The 15,347-nt window shown below is 43.2% G+C and overlaps 1 pseudogene across 1 annotated transcript; it reads right to left on the bottom strand.

Annotated features, from left to right (window-relative positions):
* Window positions 1-1,347: 1,347 nt before the first annotated feature.
* LOC308252568 (olfactory receptor 1A1-like) lies at window positions 1,348-2,277 on the bottom strand (annotated as a pseudogene). The gene has a single exon. The product of its transcript is annotated as an olfactory receptor 1A1-like (transcript).
* Window positions 2,278-15,347: the final 13,070 nt, after the last annotated feature.

Raw genomic sequence — 15,347 nt, 5'->3', positions numbered from 1 at the left:
TCATTCACACAGGTTCATATGCATTTGTAATCAAATTCTTTCTAGTTAAAAAAAAATATTTGGTCTAGTTCACATCCTTGGTATTTTAGAGGCGTAAAAAGCATTAAAAGATCAATCACACCATCTTCTAACATTCATGGACAATTCTTGGCATTGTGAATTAGCTATAAGAGATAATTTTTTATTTTTACTGGCAGTTTAAAATAGTAGATACTAAAACAAATTGCACACTGTTCTAAGACATGTCAGCCTACCTCTTCAAAATGTTGTCTCGTTTGGGAATGTGATATTTAAGGACAATCATTTATATCTTATTCATATTTTGAGAAAAAATTTTCTCATGAAAAGAATCAAATTATAGGTAGTGGAATTTATTAGTGGTTACTTAGTGACCTGCTGGGTTAATTACCTCTGTTTGGGGACTATCACCTACATAACCAGGGCTGGCCATCCAGAATAAAAGTTCATCTTTGCTGGGCCATTCTGGAAAAGCAAGGCCACTTAATCCTCAATACTTCACTTATTTGGCACCCCGATTATTTTTCAGTGTAGCTTTACTTAATTTTATAAGTAATTAAATTAACAATTCATTATATGAATTGAATTAGAATATTTATTAGTTTAGAATGCAATTACTATTGATGAGTGTCATTTGAGGGAGAGTCGTCTGCTCTTTAGAAACAGCCTAGTTTGCTTTACAATACAGCAAGAACAAGACTGCTTCCACAGGTCAGTGTATTTAAGGATTTCTTGGATGGGTGAGTAACATTCTAGGATGATTATGCCTGATCATTGGCACATTACATTTCAGAGGCTGATATTTTTCATTTGTTCATCCCACTTTCCACCGAGAATTATTGGATATAGTTTCTATGACCAAGATTTTGAAAGGTAGATTGATGTGTTAAGACCTGCTCTCAGATGGTGGTAAGCCGAGCGGAGATGGATAAACATAATAGTGCAATAAAATTTGGCCATTTGATGAATGGTTTATATCCTTCAAATAAAGAATGATCACTATACTCACATCCTGTGAGAGTGGCAGGCAGATGTTACTAAATGTGGATGTGGAAGCTGAGCTTCATGCCTTTTACACTTTACTCCGAGAGACAAGACAGTAGCTAGAACTGAACCCAATATTCCTGTGCTGCAACTCTGCCAAAGGATAATAGTGTGTTCAAAGCGACAATGTCAATAAGAGGAATCATAAATTGTTACAAATATTGGAGAAGAATAATTTTCAGCTGGAAGGGCAAAGGTTGCTTCTTGAAGAGTGAGGACATTGGGGATGGGTTGCCACATGCATTTTAATTGGTGACTACAGTCTCCAACATGACCTCACATTGGTTACATGGAGATTCTCTTGCTGACGAGTTTCCCCAGGGCAGCCTTCAAGTCCCGATTTCTCAGACTGTAGATGAAAGGATTTAACATTGGAGTCACTGCCATGTACATCACAGTTATCACAGCATCCTTTAGACTGAAGCTAGTCAGAGGGCGGAAATACATGCCCATGACCGTCCCATAATACAAAGAAACAACTGTGAGGTGGGAACCACAGGTGGAGAAGGCTTTGCACACACCCTTGGTGGATGGAAAATGTAAGACTGTGGAAAAGACTGGAACATAGGAGATGATGATACATAGCAATGGCACAGAGAAAACACCAACCCCGAGGTGCATCATCTTCACGTTAAAGTGGATGTCAAAGCAGGACAGCTTGAGCAAAGGGGTAATGTCACAGTAGAAGTTGCCCACTTCCTGGTTGCCACAGAAGGACAGGCCAGCTGTGAGCAGAGTATGGGGGAGGGCATTAGTGTTTCCAACCACCCAAGACCCAACAACTAGCAGGACACAAGTTCGTGAGCTCATAATCTTTGTGTAATGAAGTGGCCGGCTGATGGCCACAGCACGATCATATGCCATTGCAGCCAGGATATAGCTATCTGTGTTACCCAAATCAATCATGAAATACATCTGTGTCAGGCATCCCCCAAAGGAGATGGTTTTGGTGTTCAAGAGATGGTAGGCTAGCATCTTTGGGATGGTTACAGCAGAGAAGAAGATGGCAACGAAGAAGAGGTTAGCAAGGAGAAAATATATGGGGTGGTGAAGGCGAATGTCAGAGCAAACAGCCAAGATGATGACCCAGTTTCAAATCAGTGTGATGGGGAAAATGAGCAGGAAGAGGATGAAGAAGAAATCTTCCTGTCCCTGCTGACTGCTAACTCCCAGGAGGATAAAATCCAGGGTAGAGGATTGATTATCTTCCCTCATTATTCTTTTATTAAGATTGGGGAGAGAAATCCAGAATTATTAGTGAAGTTACTGCGTATAATGATTTTCCTTATCCACCAGTTTTGTCTCAATGATAAGTCATCTCTGCAACTGAGTTTACTAAATTCATAGAAAGCCAGCATTTTGGGAAAATATCATTTTTGCTCATTTGGACTAATCGACAGTTAGGCCTGGACACTACACTCATGTCTAAGAAGTGAGCAATTTTTGAATCAGAATTGCCCAACCTTCCCCATCCCAGTGCCACTACCCAACCATATAGTATTTAATCAATTAACAAGTACTTGATTCTCATATTGCATGAACTAGATACTTTGTAGGCTTATGGAAATGTACAAAATATGTGAAAATGCAATCTATTAATCTATTTATTCAACCTGTAAGACAGTCTCTGCTCTCAGGGACCTTCTAACTTAATAGAGAAGCCAGAATCACATGGCAATTTTATTAAATATGATATGAAAATGGCAGCCTTTTGGAGTCTTTGGCTAAATACACCAATGCAAAAGGTGTGTTAGTACAAGAACCAGCCTGGAAATTAGGAATTGCTCCAGTGACCAAAGTCATAGTGATCCCAGGCCCAAGGAGTGAAAGGTATCTGCACTCACACTGACAGATTATAAATCACAAGGACCACAGTGTTACGATCTAGGAAAAACAAGCCTAGTGAATTTCCTCCCCAAGATTCCCATTTTCAAATAAGACTTTCACCACCTCCTTTGATAAGTTTTACCTTTTTGTAAAACTCTAATATAGATCATTGCAAAGCTTTTCTCTTTGGTCTTCTCTTTTCTTTTTTATTTCTTATGGTGACTCATCCAATTCTACAGTCACTTCATGGACAGCACAGTAAACTCTCAGATCTGTATCTGTCTCTTTGATGTCTCTCTCCCATATTTTTACCTTCAGTTATTCTGCCATCATGTCTGTCCAAACTCTCTACTTTGCACATCCAACCTAAGTAGTTTGCAGGCTGTTTTTCAGGCGTGGAACCATACTTTGTGTGTGTGTGTGTGTGTGTGTGTGTGTGTGTGTGTGAGTGTGTGTGTGTTTAACCACCCCCAGAGAGTTCATTGTGAAACATTGTTCATTTTATGAACCAATAAGTTTGCCCTTAATATTTCTAGAGTTAAATCAGGGTTTATTTCTTTGGTTCCCCACATGCGGGATGCTCTCAGGCACACACACACAGTTTATCCCTCACTTTTACATCTGATCTTGTTGATTATTTAAAAGAATTGTAACATAATTTAGCTTTTCTAGCTACTGTCTCAGAGCTTTAGCTTAGATAGTCATCATTTTCTACCTGAAATACTGTCATGTTTCCTTAGCTTATTAATTATAGATCCCCTCCTCTTTGATCCACTTGTACTCTGAGGCATACTAACTATGGCAGAGCCTACTAGCTACTTATCCAAACCCATGTTGTTCTCTTCTTCCGGGATGCACAAGTAAACTAGATTTCCCAGGCTCCCTTGCACTGAGGTGTGGCCATGTGACTGAGTTTTCAACTGCCAGTTCATCCATGTGTTCCATTTCTGGGCTTCCTCCATACTTGTTTTCCCCTTGTGCACGCTAGATAAAATGGCCAAGGCGCTGAATGGGATGGTGGAGTCACATGGTGAAATGAGCTTGTGCCTCCAGTTCTCTACATACCAGAGCCACCCACCACCAAAGATACCCACTGGGACTGTTGCATAGGAGGGACATACCCTTTCATTCTGTTTAAACAATTATACAGTTTGAGATGTATTTCTTAACTTTAGCATTTATTACTTTATATTGTACTATTTAATATCCTTTCCCCAGGGTATCCTGAATAATTCACTAATTTTTCCAAAAAGAACTCTTCTCAATAATTAATTAGAACATTATTCTCAACATGTGTGAGTTATGTGCTAGACACAGGGGTTACGGATCTAAGTATATTTTCCCCAAATATAATGAACCTAAAATTTCCAGATTGTCTATCTCTGAACCGAAAAGAATTTGGAATTATTTCCTGAAATGTCTTTTCTTATCTTTGCACAGAATCATAATATCTTAGGGTTGAGAGGGTTCAATAAAGCTAAAGGGCTAGAGAGCATGGTAATTCCTTTGGTGTGCAAGTATAAGGTTTTTAGGGCTGTGATTCTTGGCAATATGGCAAAGTAAGCTGATGTGGACAGAGCCCATTCCAAGTAAAGTACATAGAAATTATAAATAAATTTAAAAAATAATGAAATACACATATAAACAAATCTGAAAGAAAGAAATGTGAATACGTAGGTATGAGAAACAAAAAGAATGCTCAGCAAGCCAGAGCTGATTGTGTTATGACCCCTTGAGGTTCCCAACTATTAACAAGGCCCTAAACGCAGGGGTGTGGCTTGTAATTTCTCTTCGGTACAAGAGATGTGCCCACAGATCTACATGAAGTAGTGAGCTAATTTGAGTCCTCTGTGTAAAACATACAAGTCCTACCCTATTTGTAAAATAACACTAGGTTATTTTTCTATGTTAGAATTGGAAAGGTAAATACAAAAGAACAAAATTCACAGAAAATATGATTGTCCACAAAGAAAACCCAAAATAATCTCTATATAAGTCAATAATTCCCAAGAAAGACAAGTGTCATATGATTTCACTCATATGTGGAATCTAATCAAGAAAATAAACTAACAAGCAAAATAATAAAAGACTCATAGATAGAGAGCAGGCTGACAGATGTTGGTGTGTGTGTGGGAGCTTAGTAGGGAATAGGGTGGAAGAATAGATTGGTGGGGGGAAGAGAATTCCCAAGGGAATCTCTAGAGATATCAGCAAGTTTGTTTCATATAGACCAATATTAGAAACAATCAACACTGTTCATATACTTAAATAATAATAAATCAGAAAATACAATTTTTATAAAGACTCCTCACAACAGCAATAGAAAATACTAAGGAATTTAGAAATCATTGTAACAAAAGAGGTCCAACTGGTTTCAAAAATTACAAAATTTTACTGAAGGACAAAAAAATATATAAAAGAATACCTAAAAAAATAAATAAGCAATGTTAATGGCAAGACTCAATGTGGTAACATTGTCAGTTCTCTTCCAATTAATCTATGAATTGGATGCAATCTCAATCAAAATCTTACTGGTTTCTTTTAAACATGAAATTTAGCATGCAGAAGAATGAGGAGCCATAAAGAGCTTAGAAAGGTTAGAATAAGGAGGGAGTAATGGTCCCATTAGGATTCAAGATGATTTGCTATGGAAATTCAAACAGTGGAGTAGTGCTGATGTAGGGAATGAAAAATAGACCTATTAACAGATGATAGAGTCAGACCCAGATCAAGCATTTATTAGCAGAGGGCATATGACATGGCTTGGTTTAGAAATGGGCAGGGCAAGGAGGGACTGACCATGAAGTAAAGAGTGTTGGAACAATGGGATACCTATATATGAAAAATAATCCTTAAAGGATCAATTGTGAAAAGCAAAACTTCAAAAAATGTAGAGGAAGATGTAAGCATATCAAATCAAGACATTGTTCTCCTCACACTTATACAATGTTATATGTCAATTATATCTCAATTACACTGAAATAATTTTAGAGGACAATATGTTTATGATACAAGAAATGTAATTAATTTCTTAAACCAGCACAAAGCACACAAAATATAAGAAAAAATTCTCACACATTGACTACTTTAAGTGAAATTGAAAACATTTATATGAAAAAGACACTATAAAGAAAGGGGAACGATAAATCTTGGCCTGGAAAGAGATGTCTGCTATACACATAATCAACTAAGCACTAGTATTCAGAATACATATGAGTCTCACACACTGATAAGAAGGGGACCAAAGCCCTATCCGGTTTGGCTCAGTGGATAGAGCGTCGGCCTGCGGCCTCAAGGGTCCCAGGTTTGATTCTGGTCAAGGGAATGTACCTTGGTTGCGGGCACATCCCCAGTGGGGAGTGTGCAGGAGGCAGCTGATTGATGTTTCTCTCTCGTCGATGTTTCTAACTCTCTATCTCTCTCCCTTTCTCTCTATAAAATATTAATAAAATATATTTTTAAAAAAGAAGGAGACCAAAAATGCAGTAGGAAGTAATGGGCAAAAGGTTAGAATAGGCAAGTCAGTAGAGGAAAAGGGTTCAGCCAATAAACAAAAGAAAAATGTGAAATGACAACAAAACTTAACAAAGAATATTGGAGAAGACACGCACAGTGGGAAATCAGCCTAGAAAATAAGTTTGTGGTTAAACTGTGGGGAATTTTTAGTATGGACTGGATTCCTTACATACTGAAAATTAGGATAGTTTATGTAAATTGAAGTACAAACTTTTGGTAATAGAAATATGCAACCGTTTGTTTAATACAAACTTAGATATTTTGGCAATATAAAATGACTGATGAGTAAGTCAACATTTGAATGACAATCTAGTGCAATGATGATCGTAAGTTGATTAAAAAGAGAGATAATGGATGTAAGAAAAAGCTGCACCAGATAAGAAGTGGTTGGTATAATCAATATGAGAACTAAACACACAGGGAAACTGAGAAGAGAAGTTTCTGATCGCAGGGACTTCATGTTCTTCAGTGTCATCATGGGAGAGGTGATTTCTTCTGAAAGACTGAGGAGAGAGGTGGAAGGACCATATGCCTACAGGGAGAGGAGTCAGGAGAAGCATCAGCATGAATGCCAGAGACAGAGTGAGAGCCCTGAGTTCACTGGAATGAACCAAAATTCGAGGTAGTGGTGAGCCACTGAAACACTTTTTCCTGGAAAGTATTCGTGCTCTGAGTGTGACAGTGCTGAGGATAGGTTTTCAGGGACAAAGAGGCCAAATACTTCCCCTTGGCATCATATGTAACAGAAATACACACACACACACACACACACACACACACACACACACACACACACACACCATTCCTTCAGGAGGCGGAGAGCTCAGGACTGAAGAACCCAAATCAAAACTACCCCTTCCTATGTCTTGCTTTTTTGAAACAAAAGGGGATCCAAGAGAAAGATTGAGTTAGAAAATTATTAATAAATAGAGTTAAAAGTATTTTGAGACAAAAAATATGGTACAAAATTTTAAACTTCTACATTATTGGATAAGATGAAACAAGCAAAACGTTGTTAGAAATGTTGTGCTGTGCAGATGTCTGCTGGTTGCAGAATTCAAAAGGACAATAAAATGTTAAAAATTAAATGGTGGCAGGGAGCTTTAAACACGGAACAACACAGTGCTGGTAAATATAAACAATAATCAATAAAATGATAAAACAAAAAGGTAAAAACAAACAAACTACTCCTTCCTCATCGTGTTTTTATGATGAGGCCCCAAAATAACCATTTTCAGATGAGAAGGGTTCTTCTCTCTCTGTTTCTCTCTCTCTTAGTCTTTCTTGAGACCTTTGGTTCTGGAGTCAAAGAGTGAGTCTTAGTTTTGCCAGTCCTTCTCTGTGTGACTTCAGGCAATTCAATTCACCAATTTGTTCATCTTATTATAAAAGAAGACAAAACAATTCTACTCACCTCTTGGAGGTGTTGTAAGGGTCCAAGGGGGACGATATATGTAGTGCAGTTGCTGGCTACCTATCCTTTGATGTCACTGTCATAGAAATCTGTTCTCTGATGTCCACAGGCCCTACCTAGGGAGTAGCTCAGATGCTCTCACCAAGGGCCCTGGCCCTGTGGCCTTCACTCCTCTCTCGCAAATGGGAAGTTTACAGCCAGCTGTTCCAACACCTGTTATAGTTCCTTTTTGGAGGCCGGGTGTGGAGCAGGAGTCCTCTGTCCCTGAGGCAGAAGAGATAAGGCTTGGATGGTTTAGAAGGGGAGCCCCAGGTTTTCTGACCATGGAGCAGAAGGGGTGGCCACAGCTGTCCTGGATGGAGCCGGAAGATGACTTTCCTCCTCTAGGCAGCAGGAAGGCTCATAGGATAGAGAAAACTGTGACTTATGCACCAGGTTATAAAGTCTCTTGAAACATGTCTCCCATGTTCATTCAAGCCGTAGTTAGAGTAATTGTTGAGACTCATTAGACACTCCTACAGCTGTGCCTGAGGGGACATCATGCTCTCAAGAGTAATCTTTCCCAGAGTTCTAGAAGGAAGAAGGGGCAATGGGTTTTTTGAGATAGTATGTCTCCAAGGTCCAAGCACTAGGCTGACCAATTCTAACCTCTTTGTTGGAATATGGGCCCCTGTCCTCTGCTGTTCAGGAGTCACTTGGAACCATCCCTTGGGATACAAGGACTGTGGTACGACTGAGCTCCTGGTCTTTATTTCAAGCCTTTCTGGTATTAAATGTGCAAAGAAGAAGAATTGTATTCCACCTTTGTCTAGGATTTGTCTTGAGAAGTGTTATGGGTAAGAGACCTATTTACTAGTAAACTTTCTTTTTTCTAATATTTTGATAGCAGGGCTCCAAATTTTTAGATTCATAAAGATGCCAAGGGCCTACATGTTATCTAGCTCACTTTGTGTATGTATCTCCTTTATGACAGCCCTGATTGATGCTCACTGTACTGTGACTTAGCCCCTCCTCTGTAGAGGACCACAGTAAAGACTGTGAGTGCTGGCTGGGTTTCAGTCCAGGCTTTGCAGCTTACTGGCTCTAACTGAGTTTGGTCAGTATGTGCTCACTCATGTTTATAATGGGAATAACAACTGCATAACAGCAACAACGTCTTCATAAATTTGTTCTGAGGATCAAATGAATTAATATATGAAAAGTTCTGAAACCAAAGCCTGGTACATAGTTAGCACTTAGAAAACAGAAAAGTATAACTATTTTACTACTTCTTTATTCCTGCTAGGGGTCCGGTGCACAAGATTGTTGCACGGGGGCGGCGGGCGGAGGTTGTGGGGGTTGGCCTCATCTTGGCCTGCATCCTCTCACAATCTGGGACCCCTTGGGGGATGTCCAACTGCCAATTTAGGCTTGATCAGACATCCCGCTCACAATCCGGGACCTCTGGCTCCTAACTGCTCACCTGCCTGTCTGCCTGATCACTCCTAACCAGTCTGCCTGCCTGCCTGATCTCCCCTAACTGCTTGCCTGCCTGCCTACCTGATCACCCCTAACCACCTCTGCCTTGCCCCCGCCAGAAGGCCTTCATTGGGAAAGATGTCCAGAAGGTCATTTGGCTGTCCGGAACAATTAGCATATTATGATTTTATTATTATAGATAATATGCCTATTAACTAACAATTTTACTCTGAGTCATGTAATGGTTAAACAACGCTCCAAAATCTTCAGATGTTGAAATACTTGTTGAATTACATTTTCCTTTAGACGTCTTTCAAGTTGCACCTCCTGTTCGCTCCTGTGTTAAGATCATGCTGCAGGGGTCAGGGCATGGGCTCCCCCGACATGGGTAAAATGACATCTCATGAGAATATTTTCTTCCTAGCGATCACATTTTGCTCTTTATGTTCTGCTCGGAATCTCTGACCACTTCCTTCCATGTTTTATCTTCTGGGTACCATTAGGGTCAAGGAATTGTGCAACGACATCAAAGAGAACTATGAACAAAATGATGTTTTAAACCTAAACGTTGCAAATATTTCCGTGTATCAGTGAGTGACTACATCTTTCATTAGCTTATGAAAGGAATATCTGACCTTCCATTACCTAAAGGGAAAAATCTTCTGTATGGTGAGAGAAGCTAAATTTAATTGCTAGAAAATTCCAGGCTTTGTTAAATTTCTTCTAGTAGTAAAACACCTAAAGAAGAATGATCTATGAAATCTATTTGCAGAGTTAGAGAAGATGAGTAACACCTTAAGCACTTGGAAGGAAAACCTATATTTGAAAGCAATTAAAGAAGAAAACAGAATTTTTAAAAAAAATATTTTCCTCAAGAAATCAGAAACACCAATCAGAAAGGATATATGCACCCCTATGTTCATAGCAGCACAATTCACCATAGCTAAGATTTGGAAACAGCCTAAGTGCCCATCAGCAGATGAGTGGATTAGAAAATTGTGGTCATCTATGCAAGGGAATACTCCACTGCTGTAAAAAAAAAAAAAAAAAAAAAAAAAAAAGGAACTTTTACCATTTGCGGCAGCATGGATGGACCTGGAGAGCATTATGCTAACCAAAATAAGCCAGCTGGAGAAAGATAAATATCACATGATCTCACTCATTTGTGGAATATAATGAACAACATAAACTGATGAACAAAAATAGATCCAGAGACAGAGAAACACTGAATAGACTATCAAACCTCAGAGAGAAGTTAGGGGAGGGTGAGGGGGCGGGGAAGAGATTAACCAAAGGACTTATATGCATGCAATGGACTTGAACAATGGGGCAGTGGGGTCTTGTCCTGGGGGGTGGGAGTGGCTGGGGAGGGGCCCATGGGGGAAAAAGGAGACATTTGTAATACTTTAAACACATTTTTTCCCATATTCTTAAGACATTTAAAATAAGAGAGTACAAACAAAAGAAAAAATTTAGATGAAAATGAAATTCATATAGAAACAGCAGACAGAAGTGAATAAGGAACATAAAATTAATTTTAACTGGCTTTTTAGGCAGAATTGACATTTCAGAAAAAAAGTTAATAATGTTCAGGGAAGAATTCAGGAACCGAGTCTATTTGGGCTTATATAAAAAAAAATACCACAGACTAGGTAGCTTATGAACAACAGAAATTTATTTTTCATGGTTCTGGAGGCTTGAGAAATCCAGAATCATGGTACAGGCTTCTTGGTTCCTGTGTCCTCTCTTGGAAGACGCAGGGAGAAACCTCTGTAGGATCTCTTTTATAAAAGCACTAGTCTTGTTTGTGAGGCCCCACCTCCTAATACCATCACATTGGGAATGTAGATTAGACCATATGAACTGAGGTGGGAGTGTTATGCCCAGATTTCGTGATCCCCAAAGACCACCAGGGAGCCGAGTCTGATGCAAAAGCAAAGAGCCTTTAATCGAGCTAGCTCGAGCTCAGTCCCACACACACACAGGCGCAGCAGCGAGGTGGAGAGAGAGAGCCCCAGTCCCCAAACGCGCTGATTTATAGGGGGCCTGGGAGAGGTAGGAGGGGTGAGGTAGTGTGGCCTCCGCTGATTGGTCGGGGTCAGGTTGCACATGGGGGCAGGGCACGGCTTACTTTCCTCTTGCATTTCTATTGGCTAGTTCAAAAGTGTGGGTTGGGCTCTTGGAGAGGTTCTAGGGTGGGAACCTGACTCCAGGAGGTGGAGGACATGGAACAAAAGGAACACCCGCCCTTTCATTCCCCCCTTGTCTTGAAACTTACAGGCCCAATCATGGGTCGGTTTGTATTTCTACTGAACAACATTCCTGGGTCACGAGGGTACACCATCCCAAATTCCCTGCACTGATAAAATCGGAGTCCCCAAGTCTTCCCGGATCACAGACGGGTCCAGGTCGCGACGCCGTCTACCTTGAGAGCGGTGGGGGTCGTCAGCACCACGATGTAGGAACCCTTCCAACATGGCTCAAGGGTCTCCCTGCGGTGTCTCTTGACGTAGACCCAGTCCACGGGCTTATGCTGATGAGGAGTCAGGGCTGGGCCGGTCTCGTAGATAGCACGGAGGTGTGGCCAAATGTCCTCGTGCGCCCTCTGGAGCCCTCTCAAGGAAAGAAACAGTTCTTGACTTTCAAATTCTGTAAGAAATTCGGCTTTAAGGTTAGGGATAATAGGATGTGGCCAGCCAAACATGATCTCATAAGGAGTAAAACCCAGGGTGTAGGAGGAGTTCCTAACCCGGTAAAGGGCATATGGAAGGAGAGCCACCCAGTCCCCGCCAGTCTCCATGGTCAATTTGGTAAGGGTCTCTTTTAGAGTTCTATTCATCCTCTCTACTTGCCCTGAGCTTTGGGGCCTATAAGCGCAATGCAATTTCCAATTTGCCCCAATGGCCTTGGCCACTGCCTGCGTTACCTGCGAGACAAAAGCTGGTCCATTGTCTGACCCTATCTCAGCGGGAAAACCGTACCTGGGCAAGATGTCTTCCAGCATATACCATCACCCTTTCTCCTCCTTTGCTTGGGGAAGCTTCCTAATGCGCTGTAACTCCTCCAGGGAATATCCTGGCTGAACTGGCAGAACTGGGTCTCCTGGGTCTGGGAGCTGTAGGGCCATGGTGAGGATCGGAGAAAGGGCTACTGCCTTGGCCGCCTGGTCAGCCCTGTGGTTTCCTCTTGCCACTGGGTCGTCAGCCTTCTGGTGTCCTTGGCAATGTATGATGGCCAATTTGGCAGGGAGCCATAAGGCTGAGAGTAAGTCGAGTATCTCCTGTTTATTCTTTATAGTCCACCCCTCTGCTGTTAGTAGCCCTCTCTCTTGGTAGATTGCCCCATGAACATGAGCGGTGGCGAACGCATACCAGCTGTCTGTGTAGATGTTGAGCTACTTTCCAGCTCCCAGTGTCAGGGCCTTGTTGAGGGCCACAAGCTCTGCTCTCTGGGCTGACGTCCCGGAGGGCAGAGCCTCTGCCCATACAATGTCCGTTTCAGTGACTACAGCTGCACCCGCATACCTGCTCCCGTCCCGTACGAAGCTGCTTCCATCGGTGAACCAGGTGACGTCTGCATCTGGAAGGGGCTGGTCGGTCAGGTTCTTCCGGAGCCCATTCACTTGCTCTAGGATTCCCAGGTCCTCGTGCAGGGCCTCGTCGAAGATGGTGGGCGAGTTCTTGAACCCGAGGCAACCGAGTCCACATCAGTTGTCCGCTGTAGCCCTCTATTGGAGAGGCTTTTTGGTGAAGCTGGTACTCATCCTCCAGCCTTATGGTCAGGACCTGAATGGGGTGGCCCTTGCCTTCAGTATCCTGAGGCCCCTCTTGTCTGAAAGTTATCTGAGCTCCGATCTTAGTGAGCAAGTCTCGTCCTAACAGTGGGTAGGGGCATTCCGAAATTACCATAAAAGAGTGGGATACCCGGCCCGGCCCTAAATCCACCATTCTTCGGGTAGTCCATGAATACTGGCTCATACCAGTTGCTCCTTGTACCCAAGACTTATTTGTTAATTTTCCTTGAGGCGTACAGAGGACCGAGTGTTGTGCTCCGGTGTCGACAAGGAAGTCAATGGAGGTCCCCTCCACTCTAAGAGTTACCCTGGGCTCGGGGAGGGGGTCCGAACCCCGACTCCCCTAATCACTCAGTTCATCTAGCTCCAGGACCTTCACTTGATCCGCTTCGCCTCCCTTTTTGCTGGCCCTTTTCGGACACTCTTGTTTCCAGTGCCCTATCTCCCTACAGTAAGCACACTGATCTTTCTGCAGCTTCCGCCCTCCCGCCCCGGGCAGTCCCCTTACCGTCCTCCTGGTTGCTGGCGAGTTGGCGGAGACGGCGGTTCTGTTCCTCTGAAGAGTCCGCGGTGGTGGCGAGCAGGATCTTAGCTAAGTCTCGGGTTTGTTTGCTGCTCGCAGCCGCCTCAGCGTGAGCCTGCCTTTCTTCCAGGGGCTCCCTGTTATTATACACCTTCTCGGCTACCTCCAGTAGGTCCTTTAAACTCTTCTCCCCCAACCTATCTACTTTTTGAAGTTTCTTTTTAATATCCCCAGCCGATTGGTTTACAAAGCTTATGATCACAGCTGCCTTGTTTTCAGGAGCGTCTGGATTCATGGGGGTGTAGGTGTGGTATGCCTCCATGATCCGTTCTAAAAAGACAGCTGGAGACTCATCCCTTTCCTGCTGAACATTCCCTACCTTGGCCAAATTAGTTGGCTTTCTAGCAGCCATTCGGAGACCCCCCATTAGAGTCTGGCGGTAGACCCGGAGCCTCTCCTTACCTTCTGCCATGTTGAAATCCCATTCAGGCCTAGTTAAGGGAAAAGAGACATCTATCTGAACCGGGTTGGTGGTTGGGTTCCCGTCCACGCCTGGAACCACTTTCTGGGCCTCATTGAGGATTCTTTCCCTCTCCTCAGTTGTGAACAGGACCTGTAAAAGCTGTTGGCAGTCGTCCCACGTGGGCTGGTGGGTGGAAAGGACAGAATCCAACAGATCAATAAGCCCTGCTGGCTTCTCAGAGAACTTAGGATTCTGAGACTTCCAGTTGTAAAGGTCATTAGTGGCAAAAGGCCAATAGTGATGGGGTTGATTGCCATCTGCATCTGGGAGCCCACCGGAACCGTAGCCGCTCCCGAAACTCCACCCCCAGCCGCTCCCGAAACTCCGCCCCCAGCTGCTCCCGGAACTCTGCTCCCAGCCGCTCCTGGAACTCTGCTCCCCGTGGCATCCGCTTCCCCTCACGTGGGAGGATGGCCCCCCTGTGGACTCCTAGGAAGCTGATATGAGGGAGGAAAGATTAGTTCCTCTTCAGTTCCCCCCTGAAAGACAGGGTAGAGGGGAGCTGATGGCAGGGTGAGGTCCTTCTTCTCCTTCACCTTCTCCATTTCCTGCAAAGCAAGTATGGGTTTCGGCTCCGGGGGGCACTGGGACAGAAAGGGCTTAAGCCAGGAGGGTGGCTCTTCCACGAGGTCCTGCCAAGTAATAATGTAAGGGAGTTGATCAGGATGTCCCTTCTTGGCCTGAGAGACGATGTCCCTCACCTGGTGGATGGTGGGGAGGTCGAAGGTGCCCTCCGGCGGCCACCAGACACTAAAACTCGGCCACTCCCTAGAACAAAAAGTTTACCACCAGCCCTTCCAGACCTCTACACTGAGGTTGCTAGCTCTTCCCTTAACCTCTTTGAAATGATCAACCATAATGCTTAAAGGAGTGGTTGAAGTCTGTCCCATGATGTCCGTCAAGAGAGTCCACAAAACAAAACAGAAAAACACAGACACAGACAAACAAAGGGCCCTTGAGACAAGCTTTCCAACTCGAGTCCGTTGGAACAAAACTGACAAAACTGAAAGTGCAGACTACGGCCTCACGCCGATCTGTGGGAGCGACCCACCTCGTCCCAGAGGTTTGAGGGAAATACACGTCCCTCCTGAAGGAGGATTGGGACGTCTCCCGATTCCTCCCACCCGTGGTCCTCCAGTGCATCCACCTAGACTGCTTCGAGCACTGCCAGAGATCCAGAAATGAGCTCACACAAAAGAGACAAGGAACAGACAGACACCTACCGTGGCCA

Source organism: Plecotus auritus (genome assembly GCF_963455305.1).
Source record: "Plecotus auritus genome assembly, chromosome: 7".
Taxonomy (NCBI): domain Eukaryota; kingdom Metazoa; phylum Chordata; class Mammalia; order Chiroptera; family Vespertilionidae; genus Plecotus; species Plecotus auritus.
This window is presented reverse-complemented; position numbering and strand designations above follow the sequence as displayed.